Source organism: Aegilops tauschii, chromosome 3 (assembly GCF_002575655.3).
Source record: "Aegilops tauschii subsp. strangulata cultivar AL8/78 chromosome 3, Aet v6.0, whole genome shotgun sequence".
Classification (NCBI taxonomy): Eukaryota; Viridiplantae; Streptophyta; class Magnoliopsida; order Poales; family Poaceae; genus Aegilops; species Aegilops tauschii.
Genome location: NC_053037.3, coordinates 96413444 through 96435589, shown reverse-complemented (window position 1 = coordinate 96435589; position 22146 = coordinate 96413444). Strand labels below are relative to the sequence as shown.

The 22146-nt window shown below is 43.3% G+C and overlaps 1 long non-coding RNA gene across 2 annotated transcripts; it reads left to right on the top strand.

Annotated features, from left to right (window-relative positions):
- Positions 1 to 664: 664 nt before the first annotated feature.
- Positions 665 to 6404, top strand: LOC109749899 (uncharacterized). 2 transcript variants are annotated; one of them, XR_012204366.1, is made up of 3 exons: positions 665 to 942; positions 1019 to 1174; positions 6118 to 6404. It is a non-coding gene; the product is annotated as an uncharacterized lncRNA (long non-coding RNA). The 2 variants fall into 2 exon arrangements; XR_012204367.1 differs by having other exon boundaries at positions 6102 to 6236.
- The last annotated feature ends 15742 nt before the right edge of the window (positions 6405 to 22146 follow it).

The window sequence follows — 22146 nt, the reverse complement described above, 5'->3', positions numbered from 1 at the left end:
AGAATTCCAGCTGTTGGCATTCTCCCTCTTCATGTAAACCTTGTAAAATAAGAGAGAATAGGCATAAGTATTGTGACATAATGTGTAATAACAGCCCATAATGCAATAAATATCTACTATTAAAGGGGGATCGAACGTCGTGATGGTTCGACCTCCCCTCGTGATTCCACCACCTCGTTCGAGCCCCCCCCCCCCCCCCCGCATCCTACGATGCATCCCACCCCTCGATGGCACGCAGTAAAAAAACGTTGCATCCCGCACGCACAAGAAACCCGAAAAACCAGCACACGATCCCACACATCGTGGCTCAAATTTTTTTGAGAGAATAAACCGCCCCCACACATACACGTCCCGCCTCCACCTCTCCCTGAGCCCTCGCTCTCGATCTCGTCTCTCTCCTGCCAAATACTGTCGCCGCCAGAGAGAGGAAGGAGCGCAGGGGGTCGCCTCGCTCGCTTCTGCTGACCACCGCCACCTCCACCCCCGTCGACGCCGTGGCGGACGCGGTGAGTCCCAAGCCGCGGGACACTGGGCGTGGCCACCCCGTCGGAGCGACAGGAAGAGCAGGGCCGCGGGAGCCGTCGACAGCTCTGGCCCGCCCCCAAGCTGACCTCCGCCCCCAGGCGAGCTCCGGTTCCGCCGCCCCGTAATCCGCTCGAGTCGCGCCTAACGCCATGGTTTATTGCAGGTGGAGGTGGAGTACGTGCCGGAGATGCCCGACCTCGGCGCCGACGACCCCCTCCCCCTCGACGCCTTCGCGGCGGCCCCCGCCCCCAGGCGAGCTCCGGTTCCTCCGCCCCGTAATCTGCTCGAGCCGCGCGCCTAAGGCCATGGCGGCGAGAGCATGGGCGGTCGCGGTGGTGACGACTAGCTCGAAGAGGAGGAGTCCGCCACTATGAGGACCTTGTTCAACAACACTACTCGGGCCTCCAGTAATGGCAGGTTGGGGATATCTGAGATGTGTCCTCTCCGCCTCCAGTAAAGATTTTGTGTGATTGTTTGTTTTGCAATATATTAGGCAGTGTTATTTCTTCATGTTATTAGCTGCCCATTTGAGACATGAACAAAAGAACGACGGCGATGCACAACCCTACACAGCGCCACTCGTTGTCATCTTGTCGGTCAAGTAGGCGCATCGGCGGCTGCTGCACGCCTCCACCATGGAATCAAATGGGTGAGGTCTGTTGCCCCTTTCCAAATTCTGAAACCTCCCACTTCTATGTATATGAACTTGTTCTTACTTGTTACTCCAATGTTTTAATTAGTATAAGGGTGCAGCAGCTGTTCTATTCATTAGTTGATCCATCTCCCACTTTATATTGCACCTCATCTCCCACTTTTTTTATCACACAATTCAGCAGAAATTCTTTTCGCTTGTATCTTGCCAAATTGAAGTAATATATTCAGGCCAAAGACTGTACTGGCAACAATTGTAAATTCAGAAAACAGGAAGAAAATAAACTTGCTGATAATGCAATCAGAACAGAGAGTTATTGTAACGCCCACGATGCGGCTATATCTCCCACGTGTCGAGGCACGACTTAGAGGCATAACCGCATAGTGGTTTTGTCGCAAGAAGGGTCATCTTCACACAATCCCATGTAATGAACAAGAATGGGATAAAGAGTTGGCTTACAATCGCCACTTCACACAATACATAAATATCATTCATACATCATCCAAAATACAATCATATAGACCGACTACGGCCAAAATCCAGATGAAAATAAGACAACCCCAAATGCTAGATCCCCGATCGTCCCAACTGGGCTCCACTACTGATCATCAGGAAAAGACACATAGTAACGACCACGTTCCTCGTCGAACTCCCACTTGAGATCGACGCCATCGTCTGCACTGGCATCGTCGGCACCTGCAACTGTTGTTGGAAGTATCTGTGAGTCACGGGGACTCAGCAATCTCACACCCGCGAGATCAAGACTATTTAAGCTTATAGGACAAGAAGGGTGCAAGAGGTGAAGCTGTAGCGGCAAAAGCATATATGGTGGCTAACTTGCGCAAATGAGAGCGAGAAGAGAAGCAAAGGAACGGACGTCATCTAGCAATGACCAAGAAGAGGTCCTGAACACCTACTTACGTCATACATAACACAGACCGTGTTCACTTCCCGGACTCCGCCGAGAAGAGACCATCACGGCTACACGCGCACTTGGTGTATTTTAATTGGGTCAAGTGACAAGTTATCTATAACCGGACATTAACAAATTCCCATCTGCCTCATAACCGCGGGCACGGCTTTCGAAAGATATTACCCTGCAGGGGTGTCCCAACTTAGGCCATCATAAGCTCTCACGGTCAACGAAGGATAAACCTTCTCCCGGAAAGACCCGATCAGTCTCGGAATCCCGGTTTACAAGACATCTCGACAATGGTAAAACAAGACCAGCAAAGCCGCCCGAATGTGCCGACAAATCCCGATAGGAGCTGCACATATCTCGTTCTCAGGGCACACCGGATGAACACTACGTACAGCTAAAACCAATCCTCGAGTTTCCCCAAGGTGGCGCTGCAAGTGGCTCTAGTTTGGACCAGCACTCAGAGGAACACTGGCCCGGGGTTTAAAATAAAGATGACCCTCGGGCTCTAGAAAACCCGGGGGAAAAAGGTATAGGTCGCAAATGGTAAAACCAAGGTTGGGCCTTGCTGGAGGAGTTTTATTCAAGGCGAACTGTCAAGGGGGTCCCATAAATCACCCAACCGCGTAAGGAACGCAAACTCAAGGAACATAATCTCGGTATAACAGTAACTAGGGCGGCAAGAGTGGAACAAAACACCAGGCATAAGGCCGAGCCTTCCACCCTTTACCAAAATATATAGATGCATTAATTAAATAAGAGATATTGTGATATCCCAACATATCCATGTTCCGACATGGAACAAACTTCAACTTCACCTGCAACTAGCAACGCTATAAGAGGGGCTGAGCAAAAGCGGTAACATAGCCAAACAACAGTTTGCTAGGAAAGGATGGTTAGGGGCTGACATGGCTAAAATAGGAGACATGATATAGCAAGTGATAGGTAGCGGAGCATAGCAATAGAGCGAACAACTAGCATAGCAAAGATAGAAGTGATTTCGAGGGGTGGTCATCTTGCCTGCAAGATTCTCAGAGTTGTCGAAAGCTTGATCCTCGTAAGCGTACTCGACAGGTTCCTCGTTCACGAACTCGCCTCCCGGCTCTACCCAAGACAAGAACACAAACAAACGGAACCACAATCAACAACGAGAAATGCACAAGCAACATGATGCAAGACATGTATGATATGCAAGATATGATTTGCGATGCATATGCGTGCTCCGGAAGGAAAATGATGAACATGGCAGTAACTTGGCAAACCAAGCATGCCACTGGAAAGATGATATGATTTCGGTCGAAATCGATATAAAGATCACCGGAATCGGATGCACGGTTTGCAGATGGCAAGCAAAACAAGAATGACACTAAACTGCGATAAACAGCAAGATAGCACCTAAAATGCAACAAGTAGCAATGCTACAGCACCCCAACATAGCAACAAAGCACATGGCAGTAATCTACAGGAGATGCTTGACAAAAGATGAACACTGAGCTACGACTAGTTTACAACATATCAAGCTCAAACAAGCATGGAAAAAGTGCAAAAGATTACAGGTTCACAGACTCAGTGAAAAACTGGACATGGCAGAAATCAGCATCAGGTAGCAATGTTCAGAGCACGAAATCAACATGCTACAGGAACTTAACATAGCAAAACAAGGCATGGTAGTGTTCTACTAAATTCACATGACAAAAGTCCCTTACTGACCATAAGCCAAAAAGGACCAGAAGATATGATGGCAAGCATGTAAACATAGCAAGTTTCGTTATCAGGTTTCAGACTTAGCAGAAAACAGAGCATGGCAGAAATATTAATATGTAGGCCTCTTTGTGAGCTTGATGCACTCACTACAGACCAATTCATGACAAACCAAGCATAACTACAGCAAGATGGCATGTTTATGAAGCTATCCATCGCAAGAACAATTGCATAGCATGTATGGATCAACTACAATAAGCTTGGCAAAAATGCATCTCATGTTAAGGATCTGCCAGAAATATTTTATAGCAAAAGTAGAGCAAGATTGAGTCATGCTATGGTACTCTAAAATTGCAAACAATTGCAGGAATGGATCAATTACAACTATATCTACAAAACATCCTTACTGAAAATCTCCAAAATATGCATGGATCTCTCTGTAGCATCAAGTTTACATGGCAACAAAATTACAGCAGACTAGGACTTAGAGAAATCACTGTCCCTGAAATCAGAATTATTACGGGGCCTACTTTGCATGATTGTGCTAGTCACCACAGAGATCAAAAAAATACATGGACTATACCACTGGAAAGATGGCATGGCATACTTCAAAACACATGTAGAGCTCATGCTCAAACGATGCACAGAATAAATGATACAAAAATGACAAATCTCCAAGTTCTGATAAGAACCAGAGAATAACAGCAACTAGCCCTCTTCCAACGAATATTTGGGCATCAATATGACCGCTAATGAACATGGTGCAATTGAACAAAATGAAGAGCATCACGAGGCGAACAATTTGACATATTATACGCGTGAATCGGAGCTACATGCAAGAAGTTATCGCATCTCGAACAGGAGCACATGCTGAGAATTTTCCAGACTTGGAGAAAAAAAACGGGCGCGAGAAAGAGTCAACGTACGGTGGTTCGATCGGATCTGGATCGAGCAACTGCTACAGGAGCTCGCCGGCTCGGGCTGGGCTCGGCCGGAGCGGGCACCGGAGGAGGAGAGGGAGGCCGCGGAGGAGGGCGGAGGAGGGCGGCGCCGGCGGGGAGGGACCGGTCGCCGACGGGCGGGGCACGGCGGGGCCGGCGGCGGCGCCCGGCGCGGGAGGCGAGGCGGCGGCGGGCGCGCGCGGCGCGCGCGGCGGCGATGCGGGCCGGCGGGCCCGCGGCGGGCTCGCGGGCCGGCGCGGTGGGAGGCCGGAGGCGGGCGGACGTTGTCCGGCCGGAGCGGACGCGTCCGGCGCGGCACGGAGGGAGAGGGTTAGGGTTTGTCTGTGATTTCGTTTTTCGGGATGCCCACTTATAAATAGGTAGAGGGAGCTAGGAGACTCCAAATGAGGTGCGGTTTTCGCCCACACGATCGTGATCGAACGACCTAGAGCATGGAAGAGAGTTTGGTGGGTTTTGGGCTGGTTTTGGAGGGGGTTTTTGCTGGACACTCAAATGGACTTTGCGGATGCCCGGTTAACCGTTGGAGTACCAAACGACCTCCGAATGGAACGAAACTTGACCGGCAGTCTCCGGGTGGTATATTAAGACCACTTGACAAGCCTCGGTCCATTCCGACAAAGTTTGACACACGCACACGAAAGAAAACAAGAGGGGTGCACCGGAGGAGATAGGAGCGCCAGATTGGAAAACGGACAACGGGGAAAATGCTCGGATGCATGAGACGAACACGTATGCAAATGCAATGCACATGATGACATGATATGAAAATGCATGACATGAAAAAATACAAAACAAAAGACAAAACCCGACAACGGAGGGAAAAACATATCACATAGCCGGAAATGGCAAGAGTTGGAGTAACAAATATGGCAAGTTAAATGCAGGGTGTTACAGTTATGTACATGTTTCTTTACTTTTCGCGTTCTTTTGCACCATCAATTATCAGTTGTGAATTGTGATCACTCGGTTCACTAATATAGTTGCTTGTTGATCTTGGTCGCCATTTCCAGTTTGCCCTGTCATCTTGCTCATAATGCAGTCAACTTTATTTCACTTTCAGCATCATGGATCATTCGATCCTTCTACACACTCAATGAACAAGGGAGCTAGAGCGCTGAAACTTCCCGTATTTTTAGTTTGTTGATGCATGACTGTTTTTCTTGCTATCATTGTCATGACAATGACTGGCTAGGATGTACTAATGTATTTTTTCATCCATGTTAACCACTAACCCACAGCTTAGCTAGACATAGCTTCTTCTTTTTTTGCTATACAAACGCTTATATACCTTACATATTCTTTTATTAGCATACAATTAATCAGTGTTGCACACTGATGGCAGGAATTCTACTATACAGGATTATAACAGGGGGAAAGGATAAGGGAGAAGGGGACTCTATGAAGAAAGAACAAGAAGGTGTCCCTGAAAAATAAGCAGCTGGAGAACAACAAGTTTATTGTTGACTTTCTAGAGAAAATGTCGTAACAACTGAGAAAATTGCTGGTGAGAACATCACACATGTTCTTATAGTTTTTAAATGAAAAACTTTTATGTTTATCTCTTTTTTACTAGAATAGTAGATAATGGGGCATAGACATTTGAGAAGGCTTAGTGCAATTAATCCCTTTATCTTGCAGTACTTTACACATGGGTTCCATTATCAGAATAGGAGGGCCTAGCAGTACAAAATCAAGGCTCTGTACTATATTGTTGGACAAAGGTTATACATATGTACCTATACTGATTTATTTATATTTGTAGCATTTGAGATGGTTGCCTTGTCAATGCACAAATCGGTATTTCTACTTCTAGAGAAATGTATGTTCGTTTTCCGAATAACTGCTATTGACCTTACATGATTCTTTGAAGTCATACTAATTTGGATTTGTTATGACATACACTTGAAATTTATAGTAGAGATATCTGACTTTGTCTGTTGGAAATTGATATCAACCAACATGGATAGTGCTATTGTTCCTTTGCATAAGCCAAATTAGTCCTGACTATTATAGACTGCCATTTCTTATAGCACTAGGCAAAATGAATGTGGTTACTCACTGTTTCAGATGAGTTTGTCAATAATTTGGCAATGTGGTGTCGAGGTCTTTGCCCATGAGGTTACACCTTCAAGGGTGACATTGAAGAAGCATTCAAATGCATAGATATAAGAGAAGATCAACTTGCACGTACAAGTTGTGTTGCAGACGACGGGGCCATGCGGTTGAATGTGTCTGGTCAAGTTGACCAAGAAGCATGATATCATTAACAAGATGTTCACAAAATTTCTTCAAAGTTTATTTGATGGTGTGGCATATTTTTTTCTGGTTAAGTTTTCTGTATATTTCTATATTTATTTGTACAAACTGGAAGCTACAGATGAACTTCATATATACTCTGCCAACTTCGTTCAATAAGATCAAAGTATGCAATATGTTTTCGAATAGTATATGTACTATATGTTTCTGAATAGTATATGTATGTTCAATAGTATTCAAATTCTTTATTTTCAGAGGGAAATAATCTTTTCGATGGTAAATATATTCCAAAGCAATAACTATCATTGGATTCACTAATTCATGCATTATCGATAGTGGTAGAGGCAGAGAAAATGTTGTCAGATTAGAAGAGTGTAGGTTGTTCTATGGTGATGGGTACGATTGTGGTGTGGAGCCTTGAGGTCTTACATGCCATAAGTAGAGGATGCTAGCACTGCCTAAATTTGTTGCTCCGTGGCAACGCACGGGCATTCAGCTAGTATCGATATAAAAGCATGATGAAAAATGGACGTATCAACTCCCCCAAGCTTAGACCTCGCATGTCCTCAAGCGGAAGCCGATAACGATCAATATGTCCACATGTTTAGAGGTAGAGGTGTCGATAAAATAAAATACGGACATGAGGGCATCATGATCATTCTTATAACAGCAACATATATGGATATTGTCATATGATTTCTTATGCTCAAGTAATAGTCTATTCACAATGTCAAGTATGAATCAGAAACTTCATTGAAAACTAACAAACTATAATCTCAGTCATTGAAGCAATTGCAATTTATTATAACATCGGAAAGAGTCTATGTAAGAGCTTTTCAGCAAGTTCACATACTCAACTAGCATTTAGTCTTTCACAATTGCTAACACTCACGCAATACTTATGGGTATGGAGTTTTAATCGGGCATAGAGAAAGATAGGGGCTTATAGTTTCGCCTCCCAACCTTTTACCTCGAGGGTAATGTCAACAATAATAACTCATGCTAACTTACATCCAATTGGATATATATATATTAGGATCTTTCCAACACAATGTGCTTACCAAAGGATAAAATGTAAAAAAGGAAAGGTGAAGATCACCATGACTCTAGCATAAAGTAGAAGATAAAAGTAAAAGATAGGCCCTTCACAGAGGGAAGCAGATGTTGTCATGCGCTTTCAGGGTTGGATGCACAAAATCTTAATGCGAAATAACGTCACTTTATATTGCCACTTGTGATATGGACCTTTATTATGCAGTCTGTCGCTTTTATTTCTTCCATATCACAAGATCGTATAAAGCTTATTTTCTCCCACACTAATAAGTCATACATATTTAGAGAGCAATTTTTATTGCTTGCACCGATGACAACTTACTTGAATGATCTTACTCAATCCATAGGTAGATATGGTGGACTCTCATGGCAAAACTGGTTTTAAGGGTATTTGGAAGCACAAGTAGTATCTCTACTTGGTGCAAGGAATTGGCTAGCATGAGGGAGAAAGGCAAGCTCAACATGTTGGATGATCCATGACAATATACTTTATCTCAGATATAAGAAAACATAACCCATTACGTTGTCTTCCTTGTCCAACATCAACTCTTTAACATGTCATATTTTAATGAGTGCTCACAATCATAAAAGATGTCCAAGATAGTATATTTATATGTGAAACCTCTCTTTCTTTATTACTTCCTATTAATTGCAACAATGACCAAAACTATGTTTGTCAACTCTCAACAACTTTTAATCATCATACTCTCTCAATGTGAAGTCATTACTCTTCATAAGATCAATATGATCTCTTTACTTCTTTTTATTCTTTCTCTTTTCTTTTATTCCCTCAAGATCAAAGCAAGATAATCAAGCCCTTGACTCAACACTAATCTTTATTATATATAGCTCACGGACTCGATTACATAAAGGGATCATAAAGAAAAACTCAAAACTAAATCATACTAAGACTTTATTCTACTAGATCAAAATATTACCAAAAGGATCGAACTAAGAAAAGCGGTAAAGATAGGAGTGTGATGGTGATACGATACCAGGGCACCTCCCCCAAGGTTGGCAGTTGCCAAGGGGAGTGCCCATACCCATGTGATTATATCTCCTTCTTCGAGGGTGGTGATGTGATATTCTTGGCTATGATACCCCTCAGGATACGATTCTCCTCCTCGAGCTTGTTGACTTGCCGCTTAAGATCCATTATTTCCTTACGGAGCTTACCCGTGACAGTTAAAGCTCCTTGCACCCATGGATGTTGCATAGTTGCGGGAGAACAAGTAACACTCTTCTTCATATTTTCATAAGAAAGAAATCTAACACTGGAAGGGATAACCGAGTTTGGAATAGCCGAGCTCTGTAGTTCCCCCATCGTGAATCCGGCCTGGTAGCGAGAAGTGACTTCTTGATCCTCCTCCATGGCATCTATCCTTTTCAAATCGGCCTCCATCTCTTCCTCCGTTGCTGGCCCAAAGTGGTCAGCATTGCTGCTTGTTCCTAGTCCCGGTGTCAGATGAGACACCCGACTCTCCCCGACCGACTCTTGAGAAGACATCTTGCTCTGATCTACGGCAGAAACAGCTCGAAACGAAAATAGAGGATATTTGCGTGATATGGTGGTCAAAACCTTCGGGAGATTATATAATGAATTTTTACCGACCGAAAGAAGTATCGTGCAAGAAAACGGAGTCCGAAGAGCACACGAGGTGCCCACGAGGTAGGAGGGCACGCCCAGGGGGGTAGGGCGTGCCTCCCACCCTCATGGAAGCCTCGTGTCCTTCCTGGACTGCTTCTTATTTTTCTATTTTTCTAAATATTCCAAAACAGAGAGAAATTGCCATTAGAACTGTTTTGGAGTCGGTTTACTTACCGTACCACATACCTATTCCTTTCCGGAGTCTGAAACGTTCTGGAAAGTGTCCCTTATGTATTCCTCTGGGGTTACGGTTTCAATAACATCAGTTTCAACATTTATAGGATTACCTGAGATATAATGTTTGATTCTTTGACCGTTCACCACCTTCGGATTTGTGCCTTCGAAGTTGTTGATTTTTATGGCACCGGAACGATAGACCTCCTCGATAACGTAAGGACCTTCCCATTTAGAGAGAAGTTTTCCTGCAAAAAAATCTTAAACGAGAGTTGTATAACAATACATAATCACCTACATTAAACTCACACTTTTGTATTCTTTTGTCATGCCATCTTTTAACTTTTTCTTTAAACAACTTGGCATTCTCATAGGCTTGGGTTCTCCATTCATCAAGTGAGCTTATGTCAAATAGCCTCTTCTCACCGGCAAGTTTGAAATCATAGTTGAGCTCTTTAATGGCCCAATGTGCCTTATGTTCTAGTTCGAGAGGTAAGTGACATGCTTTTCCATAAACCATTTTATATGGAGACATACCCATAGGATTTTTATATGCAGTTCTATAGGCCCATAATGCATCATCAAGTTTCTTGGACCAATTCTTTCAAGATCTATTAACAGTCTTTTGCAAAATTAATTTAAGCTCTCTATTGCTCAATTCTACTTGACCACTAGACTGTGGGTGATAAAGGGATGCAATTCTATGATTAACATCATACTTAGCAAGCATTTTACGGAAAGCACCATGAATAAAATGTGAACCACCATCAGTCATTAAATATCTAGGGACTCCAAACCTCGAAAAAATAACTTCTTTAAGCATCTTAATAGAGGTGTTATGATCAGCACTACTAGTTGGAATAACTTCTACCCACTTAGTAACGTAATCAACAGCAACTAAAATATGTGTATATCCATTAGAGGCAGGAAACGGTCCCATATAATCAAAGCCCCAAACATCAAATGGTTCAATAACAAGTGATTAATTCATAGGAATTTCTTGACGTCTACTAATATTACCAATTCTTTGACATTCATCACAAGATAAGACAAACTTACAAGCATCCTTGAAGAGAGTAGGCCAATAAAAACCGGATTGCAATACCTTATGCGCAGTTCTATCTCCAGCGTGGTGTCCTCCATAAGACTCGGAGTGACACTTGCGTAGGATCTGTTCCTGTTCATGCTCAGGTACACAACATCTAATAACACCATCTACTCCTTCTTTATAAAGATGTGGGTCATCCCAAAAGTAATGTCTCAAATCATAGAAAAACTTTTTCTTTTGCTGGTATGTGAAACTAGGTGGTATAAATTTAGCAACAATGTAATTAGCATAATCAGCATACAATGGAGCAGTACGAGAAGCATTTATGACATTTAGTTGTTCATCAGGAAAGCTATCATCAATAGGTAGTGGGTCATCAAGAACATTCTCTAACCTAGACAAGTTGTCTGCAACGGGTTCTCAGCTCCCATTCTATCAATAATATGTAAATCAAATTCATGTAACAAGAGAACCCATCTAATAAGTCTAGGTTTAGCATCTTTCTTTTCCATAAGATATTTAATAGCAGCATGATCAGTGTGAATAGTTACTTTAGAATCAACAATATAAGGTCTGAACTTATCACAAGCAAAAACAACTGCTAAGAATTCTTTTTCAGTAGTAGCATAATTTCTCTGAGCACTGTCTAGAGTTTTACTAGCATATTGAATAACATTTAAATTCTTATCAACTCTTTGCCCTAGAACAGCACCTACAGCATAATCGCTAGCATCACACATAATTTCAAAGGGTAAATTCCAGTCAGGTGGTTGAATGATAGGTGCAGAGATTAATGCTTTCTTAAGTATTTCAAATGCTTCTACACAATCATCATAAAAAACGAAAGGTATATCTTTTTGTAATAGATTAGTCAGAGGCCAGGAAATTTTTGAGAAGTCCTTAATGAACCTCCTATAAAAACCGGCATGACCAAGAAAACTTCTTATACCTTTGATGTCCTTGGGACATGGCATCTTTTCAATAGAATCAACTTTAGCTTTATCAACTTCAAGACCTCTTTCAGAAATTTTATGCCCCAAGACAATGCCTTCATTAACCATAAAGTGGCACTTTTCCCAATTCAGGACAAGATTAGTTTCTTCACATCTCTGCAAAACTCGATCAAGGTTGCTCAAGCAATCATCAAAAGAGGATCCATAAACGGAGAAATCATCCATGAAAACCTCACATATCTTTTCACAAAAGTCGGAGAATATAGCCATCATGCATCTTTGAAAGGTAGCAGTTGCATTACACAAACCTAAAGGGATACGTCTATAAGCAGAAGTACCGAAAGGGCAAGTAAAAGTGGTCTTTGCTTGATCATCAGCTGACACAGGTATTTGAGAGAAACCAGAATAACCATCTAGAAAGCAAAAATGTGTATGTTTGGATAGTCTTTCTAGCATTTCATCAATAAAATGTAAGGGGTAATGATCTTTTTAGTAGCTTTATTTAATTTACAGAAGTCAATTACCATCCTATATCCTGTAATAATTCTTTGCGGAATCAATTCATCTTTATCATTAGGAACGACAGTAATACCTCCTTTCTTAGGGACACAATGGACAGGACTTAACCACTAACTATCAGCAACGGGATAAATTATACATGCCTCAAGGAGCTTTAATATTTCCTTTCTTACCACTTCTTTCATCTAGGATTCAGCCGTCGTTGGTGATCAATAACTGGTTTGGCGTCTTTCTCCAGATTTATTTTGTGTTGACATAGAGTGGGACTAATGCCCTTAAGATCATCAAGAGTATATCCAATAGCAGCACGGTGTTTCTTCAGAGTTTTCAATAATTTCTCTTCTTCATGCCCTGAAAGGTTAGCACTAATAATAACAGGATATATCTTCTTTTCATCAAGATAAGCATATTTAAGAGTATCAGGCAATGGTTTAAGCTCAAACACGGGATCACGCTTGGGTGGAGGAGGATCCCCTAAGATTTCAACAGGTAAATTGTGTTTCAGAATGGGTCCCTGTTTAAAGAATACTTCATCTATTTCCCTTCTTTCATTCATAAACATATCATTTTCATGGTCTAGCAAATATTGTTCTAAAGGATCATTAGGAGGCACAACAATAGTAGCAAGACCAATAATTTCATCCTTACTAGGCAATTCCTCTTCACGGTGTTGTCTACGAAATTTAGAAAAATTAAACTCATGAGACATATCACCCAAACCAATAGTAACAACATCCTTTTTGCAGTCTATCTTAGCATTAACAGTGTTCAAGAAGGGTCTACCAAATATAATGGGACAAAAGCTATCTTGTGGGGAACCAAGAACAAGAAAATCAGCAGGATATTTAGTTTTCCCACACAAGACTTTAACATCTCTAACAATCCCAATTGGTGAAATAGTATCTCTATTGGCAAGTTTAATTGTGACATCAATTTCTTCTAACTCAGTGGGTGCAATATCATGAATAATTTCTTTGTATAAAGAGATAGGTATTGCACTAGCACTAGCACCCATATCACACAAGCCATGATAACAATGATCTCCTATTTTAACAGAAATAACAGGCATGCCTACCACAGGTCTGTGTTTATCTTTAGTACCAGGTTTAGCAATTCTAGCAATTTCCTCACAGAAATAAATAACATGCCCATCAATATTATCAGCCAAGAGATCTTTAACAATAACAATATTAGGTTCAACTGTAACTTGCTCATGGGGTGTATAAGTTCTGATATTACTTTTACGAACCAAAGTTGAAGTTTTAGCATGATCCTTTATTCTAACAGGGAAAGGTGGTTTCTAAACATAAGGAGTAGGAACAATAGGATCATTATAAGTGATAGTATTTTCTTCAACTTTAATAGGTGCAACTACTTTTACTTCTGTGGGAGAATTATATTTAAACCACTTCTCCTTAGGGAGAAAAACATGAGTAGCAAAGGATTCACAAAAAGAAGCTACTATCTCAGAGTCAAGTCCATATTTAATGCTAAATTTACGGAAAACATCGATATCCATAAAAGATATAACACAATCAAACTTAGGTGCTATACCTGACTCCTTACCTTCGTCGAGATCCCAATCTTCAGAGTTGCGTTTAATTCTTTCCAATAAATCCCATTTGAATTCACTAGTCTTCATCATAAAGGAACCAGTACAAGAAGTATCGAGCATGGAGCGATTGTTGTTAGAAAGCCGAGCATAAATTTTTTGAATAATCATTTCTCTTGAGAGCTCATGGTTGGGGCATGAATATAACATTGACTTAAGCCTCCCCCAAGCTTGAGCGATGCTTTCTCCTTCGCGAGGCCAAAAATTATATATATAATTACGATCACGATGAACAAGATGCATAGGATAAAACTTCTAATGAAATTCCAATTTCAATCGCTTGGAATCCCATGATCCCATATCATCACATAGCCTATACCATGTCAATGCATATACCTTCAAAGATAAAGGGAAGACCTTCGTCTTGATAACATCATCAGGCATACCTGCAAGCTTAAATAATCCACAAACTTCATCCACATAGATTAAGTGTAAATCGGGATGCAATGTTCCATCTCCTGCAAAAGGATTAGCTAGCAGTTTCTCTATCATACCCGAAGGAATATCAAAGTAAACATTTTCAATAGGTTGAGTAGGTTGAGGAGCAACTCTTTGCTCTACTGGTCGGGGTGAAGATACCCCGAACAAGCCCCTCAAAGGATTACTTTCCATAGTAACAAGTGACAGTAAATTTCAGCACACTATATAAATTTTTCCTTACCAATTTCCACCTACCAAAGGCGCTTCACTCCCCGGCAACGGCGCCAGAAAAGAGTCTTGATGACCCACAAGTATAGGGGATCTATCATAGTCCTTTCGATAAGTAAGAGTGTCGAACCCAACGAGGAGCAGATGGAAATGATAAGCGGTTTTCAGTAAAGTATTCTCTGCAAGCACTGAAATTATAGGTAACAGATAGTTTTGTGATAAGGTAAATTGTAACGGGTAGCAAGTAACAAGTGTAAATAAAGTGCAGCAACATGGCCCAATCCTTTTTGTAGCAAAGGACTGTGACGCCCGGATAATTAAGCTACAGTAAACCTCTGTTAACGATGCCACGTCACCATGATTACTGTTATTAATCTGGTGTTAGTTCGAAACCGATTATAATTCAAAATTCAAACTCAAGCAAACAATAAAATATTTTCAAATATTAAAACTAAAATGTTGGGGTGTTGCCGAATAATTCATGAGTAATAATGGTGGAGAAACCAACATTTCTTATAATATTTAAATTCACTAAAATAACCAAAGCATAGGGCAAAACAATTAATTTAATGCCTTTTATAACGTTATAATAATATAACTAGATTAGTAGTGTGCCAAAATAATTATGGCAGTGGCCTAATTAGTAATACTAATTTTGGTGCTAACTTGGTATTTTATAAAACTAAAATAATAGAAACTATAAATGAAAACAGTAAAGAAATAAAAGAAAAATATAAAAGGAAAAGCAAATCAAGAAAGAAGAAACAAAAAAAGGGGCAAAGCCCCCCCCCTCCTTGGGCCGAGTGGCCCAACTGGCCACCCAGGCCACCAGGAGGCCCACCCCGCTCTCCCCATATCCCCCACCCCCCGAAACCCTAGCCCAACCACCCACACTCCCCCCCGATTCACTCGCTCCCTCTGCCCCTCCCCCGATCCAGATCGAGGGGCAGAGACTCCAGCGACCACGCCGCCCCGCGCCTGGACGCCGGCGCCCACCCCGATGCTGCACCTCGCCGCACGTCTCGCCTTCCTCCCCGAAGCCCACCTCGTCGGGACGCCCCCCCCCCCCCCCCCCGCCTCTGGATCGTTCCGCCAACGCCACCTGGAACGCCACTGCCACGGCCACCTCATCGCCCGGAGCTTCCTCGCCGGACTGCTTCCTTCACGTCGCCGTCGTCCCCGTCGACCACCCCGACCCCCGCTGCCTTTCCCCCTACCGGCCCCGTGAGCTCCGCTCCTCCTCCTCCTTCCCCTATTCTCGTGCGCGCAAGCCCACGGCCGCGCACGCACGCGCGCACCCTGGCCCCCCGGTCCCCGACTGCCGCTCCCTGCGCGGCCCTGCTCGCCGTCCCCTCCCGTTGTCCGCCGTGGCCGCGCTCCGGCCGCGTCCAGTCTGGCCTCTCACGCGCTCGCGCAGGCCCTCGTCGCGCCCTGTCTTTGCAGCCCACCGGCCGGCCTCACGCCGCTCCGGCCACGGCCGTGCTCGGAGCACCCACCCCCCCACCAGCTCGCCGGGCCGCCGCCCACTCGCCATGCCGCTTCGGCGCCCGGCTGACGCAGTCGCCGTTTCCCCCTGTTGGCCTGGGCGGGCGCCCATTCCGGCTGGCGCCCGTCGCCCGCACGCCCGATCCGCTAGGCCCCTGTGGGCCTATGACAAGTGGGGCCCCGCCCCTAAGAACGTTTTAAAAAAAGATTTTAAAAATAAAAATAATATATTAATTAATTAATTAACTTAATTATGTTTAATTAATCTAATTAACTAGTTAGTTTAATTAAACAGTAATTAGTTTAGCTAAACCCTAATTAACCTAAACAGAGAATGACAGGTGGGTCCCACTGGACCCACATGTCAGTTTGACTTAGTCAACCCCTGTTGGCTGCTGATGTCAGCACGACATCATGCTAATGTCATAAATCCAATTTCGAATTAAATTAAATGATTAATTAAATTCCAGAAATTAGTAAATCTTTAGAAAATCATATCTTTTAAACCGTAGCTCAGATGAAAATACTTTCTACATGAAAGTTGCTCAGAACGACGAGCCGAATCCGAATACGTAGTCCGTTCGTCCGCCACACGTCCCTAGCATAGCAAACTTGCAACTTTCCCCCTCCGTTTCATTTGTCCGAAAAATGCAAACTTCGGGAAAACTTTCCCGGATGTTTCCCCCTTCCACGGTATCGCGTGACACCGCGTTAGAACACGTCTAGCTCTGCCTGTTGTCCTGTTATGCACTTGCTTGCTATGTATTTACTGTTTCTTCCCCCCTCTTCTCTCCGGTAGACCCCGAGACTGCCGCTGTGATCAACTACGTCGACGACGACCCCTTCTTCTTGTCTGAGCAACCAGGCAAGCCCCCCCTTGATCACCAGATATCGCCTAGTCTTCTCTATACTGCTTGCATTAGAGTAGTGTAGCATGTTACTGCTTTCCGTTAATCCTATCCAGATGCATAGCCTGTCATTGTTGCTACAGTTGGTACCCTTACCTGCTACCCTACTGCTTAGTATAGGATGCTAGTGTTCCATCAGTGGCCCTACACTCTTGTCCGTCTGCCATGCTATACTACTGGGCCGTGATCACTTCGGGAGGTGATCATGGGTATATACTATATACATTATATACATGACACATGTCGTGACTAAAGTCGGGTCGGCTCGAGGAGTACCCGCAAGTGATTCTGATGAGGGGGCTGAAAGGACAGGTGGCTCCATCCCGGTAGAGGTGGGCCTAGGTTCCTGACGGCCCCCGATTGTTAATTTATGGCGGAGCGACAGGACAGGTTGAGACCACCTAAGAGAGAGGTGGGCCTGGCCCTGGTCGGCGTTCGCGGATAAATAACACGCTTAACGAGTTCTGGGTATTTGATCTGAGTCTGGCCATTTGGTCTATATGCACTAACCATCTACGCGGGAGTAGTTATGGGTATCCCGACATCGTGGTATCAGCCGAAGCTCTTCTTGACGTCAGCGACGGAACGGCGCGCGCCGGATTGGACTAGAACGCCTACTAGGCTAGGTCTGCTTCCGGCCGCGCACGCAACATGCAGGTGTGCAATGGGCGATGGGCCCAAACCCCTGCGCTCATAGGATTTAGACCGGCGTGTTGACCTCTCTGTTGAGCCTAGGTGGGGCTGCGACGTGTTGATCTTCCGCGGCCGGGCATGACCCAGAAAAGTGTGTCCGGCCAAATGGGATCGAGCGTGTTGTGTTATGTGGTGCACCCCTGCAGGGAAGTTTATCTATTCGAATAGCCGTGTCCCTCGATAAAAGGACGACCCGGAGTTGTACCTTGACCTTATGACAACTAGAACTGGATACTTAATAAAACACACCCTTCCAAGTGCCAGATATAACCCGGTGATTGCTCTCTAACAGGGCGACGAGGAGGGGATCGCCGGGTAGGATTATGATATACGATGCTACTTGGAGGACTTCAATCTACCCTCTTCTACATGCTGCAAGATGGAGGCTGCCAGAAGCGTAGTCTTCGACAGATTTAGCTATCCCCCTCTTATTCTGGCATTCTGCAGTTCAGTCCACCGATATGACCCTTTACACATATACCCATGCATATGTAGTGTAGCTCCTTGCTTGCGAGTACTTTGGATGAGTACTCACGGTTGCTTTTCTCCCTCTTTTCCCCTTTCTATACCGGATTGTCGCAACCAGATGCTGGAGTCCAGGAGCTAGAGATCCCGAGGATGATTCTACGTGGAGTTCGGCTTCGAGGAGTAGTTAGGAGGTCCCAGGCAGGAGGCCTTGCCTTTTCGATCGTTCCTACTTTTGTGCTAGCCTTCTTAAGGCAAACTTGTTTAACTTATGTCTGTACTTAGATATTGTTGCTTCCGCTGACTCGTCTATGATCGAGCACTTGTATTCGAGCCCTCGAGGCCCCTGGCTTGTATTATGATGCTTGTATGACTTATTTATGTATTAGAGTTGTGTTGTGATATATTCCCGTGAGTCCCTGATCTTGATCGTACACATTTGCGTGCATGATTAGTGTACGGTCAAATCGGGGGCGTCACAAGTTGGTATCAGAGCCAACTGCCTGTAGGAATCCTCCTTCCATACTCCTTGGCCGAAGTCGAGTCTAGTCATTGAAAAACTTTTACTAACATGGCTGTGTGGCTTACGGGCCCACGTCGCCATTGGGTAGTATTAGGATCTTTTACTCCTTGTCTATACTCTGGGACTCTGATCTCTCTTCTATTCGGGTTAAGTAAATTTTGCTAAATCTAACATTAGGATCTCGTTATCACTTTCACCCGGAGAGCCCCTTATTACTGATGATCATCTGCTGCACGTGAAGACCCTGAAGATACTCTCCGCTGTTAACCCGAGAACTTGTGTTCATCGCTTTTGCAATTCCCTTTCATCGATAAACTCCTATAGATAACCACGTATACTCGCCATTCATACAATGTTTCCCAGTTGATCTTGTTATTACAAGATACCCCGAAATTCCCTCTGTTGTTTCGAGAATCCTTTGAGCTTACTGCCTTGCTGTTCTTTGTCACCTGAATACCCCTACGGATAATTCTCGCACTTACCGAGTATCCGCTCATCCCCAGTTGATTCAAGTATTTCACAAAAGTGTTCAGAATACCATTCGATCTTCCGAAAATCCTCAGGAGCCTATTGCTCTTGAAATTCTTGCTTACTAGCATTATGATTAATCCCATAAGTCTCGAAATCTTATTGGCACCCCTTGTCATTATCATTTTGAGTCCGTTGATTCAATTTGTTGCGAAAGCTCGCAATCCTTAATCAGATCCTATAATTCATCCTTCCGGCTCAGACGTCATTTAAACATGAGCTGGATCTCGACCAATCAAATTTGCCATCGATTGTACCCGTAAGTTTACTCGACTTATCCATCCCTAATCAGAGCATTGCTTCTGATCCCTTGTCTTGGAATTCATAATTCCTTTGCATTTGAGCTTTTGAGTTAGTCAGTTGTTTCTATAATCTGATCTCCTTGCATTCTTTCTTCCTCTGATTGAGTACTGATGCTCACATCAGATCCCTTGTGGACCACCAGACCCTTTTGTCGGATTTTATCCGACAATGTCCTCCATATTAAATAAGCTTGTGAGCTTTTTCTCGGATACATGATGCCTTTGGTAAATTGTATCCTCTGCTTTGTGAACCATGCTCTACTTTCGAGCTTGTATTATTTACTCCGAAGTTTGTGGTATATGTTCCTAAGATGCCCTGATGGGTTGAACCTACACCTTCCCTAATCCGTGTGAACCCGAAAGATTTCACGGGTCATACTTATCTGGTATTGCATCAGCTAAAAACTTTCGACAACTAATGTCATTATCAAAATACGAGAGGCGAATGGAAGGTTATGCATTGAAGAAGTGGGAGTCGACCTTGAACCTTTGTGTTCATGCCCATGGACACGATGTAGATCCTATCATGGAAGCTTCTTATAATAATAGCTATTTCCCTGGTATAATATCATCTGGTATCGGTGAATTGATCCTTTGCAATCGTGGTTCCGACCATGTTCTCCTTTAAATACCATTTCTCGTACAAGTTGAGCACTTGTCTTCTGCAGAGCAATACCCCAGTCCAACCTCTACTTTGATCTACCGTCGAGCATTACCCTCTGGTATCTCGAGATTATCACGGAACTGCATAACTTCTTATGAGTTCTCCATCAAGTATTACATTATCATTGATTCCAATTTTTCACGGGCTTCGAGTTTTTAAACACTCAAAACCACCAATAACTGAATCGAGACGCACTGCGATTAAACAACTCTTAGTAATCTTCTTTACTTATGAGTTTGTACCCGATCACGTCATTCCTAGCCTGATTGGCTACATCATTATCGTGCTGGATTTTAACTGTGCTACCTGGACCTTCCCAGCGCACAAATTTCGACAGTGAGCTAAGCTTGTCGATCTTCCTCATCTTATCGTTTCACCTCCAACAACAAGCTTGGTTTGGAGTTTGTGTCGTACCCTTGGTTCCAATAACCTTTCGCTTCATCATTCCTTGGACTTGATGTCATCGCCGAGCGATTGCATCTTCATGGAATCTCTCGACAAATGTGTCGTGATCATCATGAGCATTCTGAGTCCTTCCAGAATATCAATTGAATTCATGATGAGAAAGATCATCCTTTCCCTTGATGATTTGTGTTATCATCAGCCACTTTACTGCCTTCCCTCCAACACAAACTTGTTCGTGTTTTGTGTTATACCTTGAGATCCTTGCTATCCAGCATTTGTTCCTCTTTACTTTGGAGTATTACCAAATTTTATATCAAGAATGTCGTGAGAATTTCACCACCTCTTTAGAATTCTTGATACAGTAATACATCTTGCCGTCTACATTCAGTTCTTGGTCCCCATGTTGATTTTAACCGAAGTACCCACAAATGAACTGTGATGTGTAAAATTCAAAACTTCCAGCAACCCTATTGCTTGTAAGTTAATGAACGATAGTTCATTCCTTGTGTATTGGTTATCGAATCACCATTCTAACCTTGATCATGCTACCTAAGCCCATATTCGGGTGCACCTTTCAACCAATGTTTAATTGTGTATGTTTTCCTCGAGCATACATCATTAAGTCATTCGATCTAGCTAATGTTATCTCCTTGTTCACATAGTTGTGGAAATCCATCTTTTGGAAATCTCAGTGGGTTGTCGCTGAGTCAATCAGTCACCTCCTCACCTCTCCTTGATTTAATGATGAACCCTTGTTCGGAACTCGCTTCCATAGTTCATCTCCCGAGAATCTTCGATGTCGTTTCGACAATTTGTGTTCCACCTTTCTTCTCAGGCATCCTGAGTCTGAGTTATCCTGACACCAATCAGATCTGAATCTCGGTCAGATATGATGGTTGGAACATATTTCCAAGAGTTATAACATTGGTCTATTTATGACCCGGTAAGATGATGTCATGGCTCGCACACCTGGCTGGAGGACCTATTGTTATAAGTTTTCCTTTTTAGCAAGGTTAGCTATTCTTCCATGAGGAAATTGTAAGACTTACTCTATAAAGTTGTTCCTGATGGATCCTTTGTGTATCCATAGCCTGATCTTACCTAATGACCATGTCAATGCTATCTCGAAGCATGTCTATGGTACTTCGATTTTCAACAAGAACATTTGAAGCCCAATGCCAAATGTTTCTTGCTCAATTATCCAAACACCGTTGTACGGGTAATGTCATGAAATTTCTCTCCCCTTTCCTAAAGGGTTTTCTACATTATATCCTCTCATGGATATCATGCTCTGCTTGCCTTTGGGAAGGATATACCCCTGAAATATGTGTTTTAACACATTTTCCTTTCCATTGTTCTGTTTAATCTGATAATCACATTTTCCTTTCCATTGTTTGGATTAACGTTTCTTGTAATCTGACTTAGCTGAGCAGTGATAATTCCCTGCTTAGGGAAGCACCTTGTTGCACCACTCTGTCAGTAAGGCCCTGTTACTATTGTTGA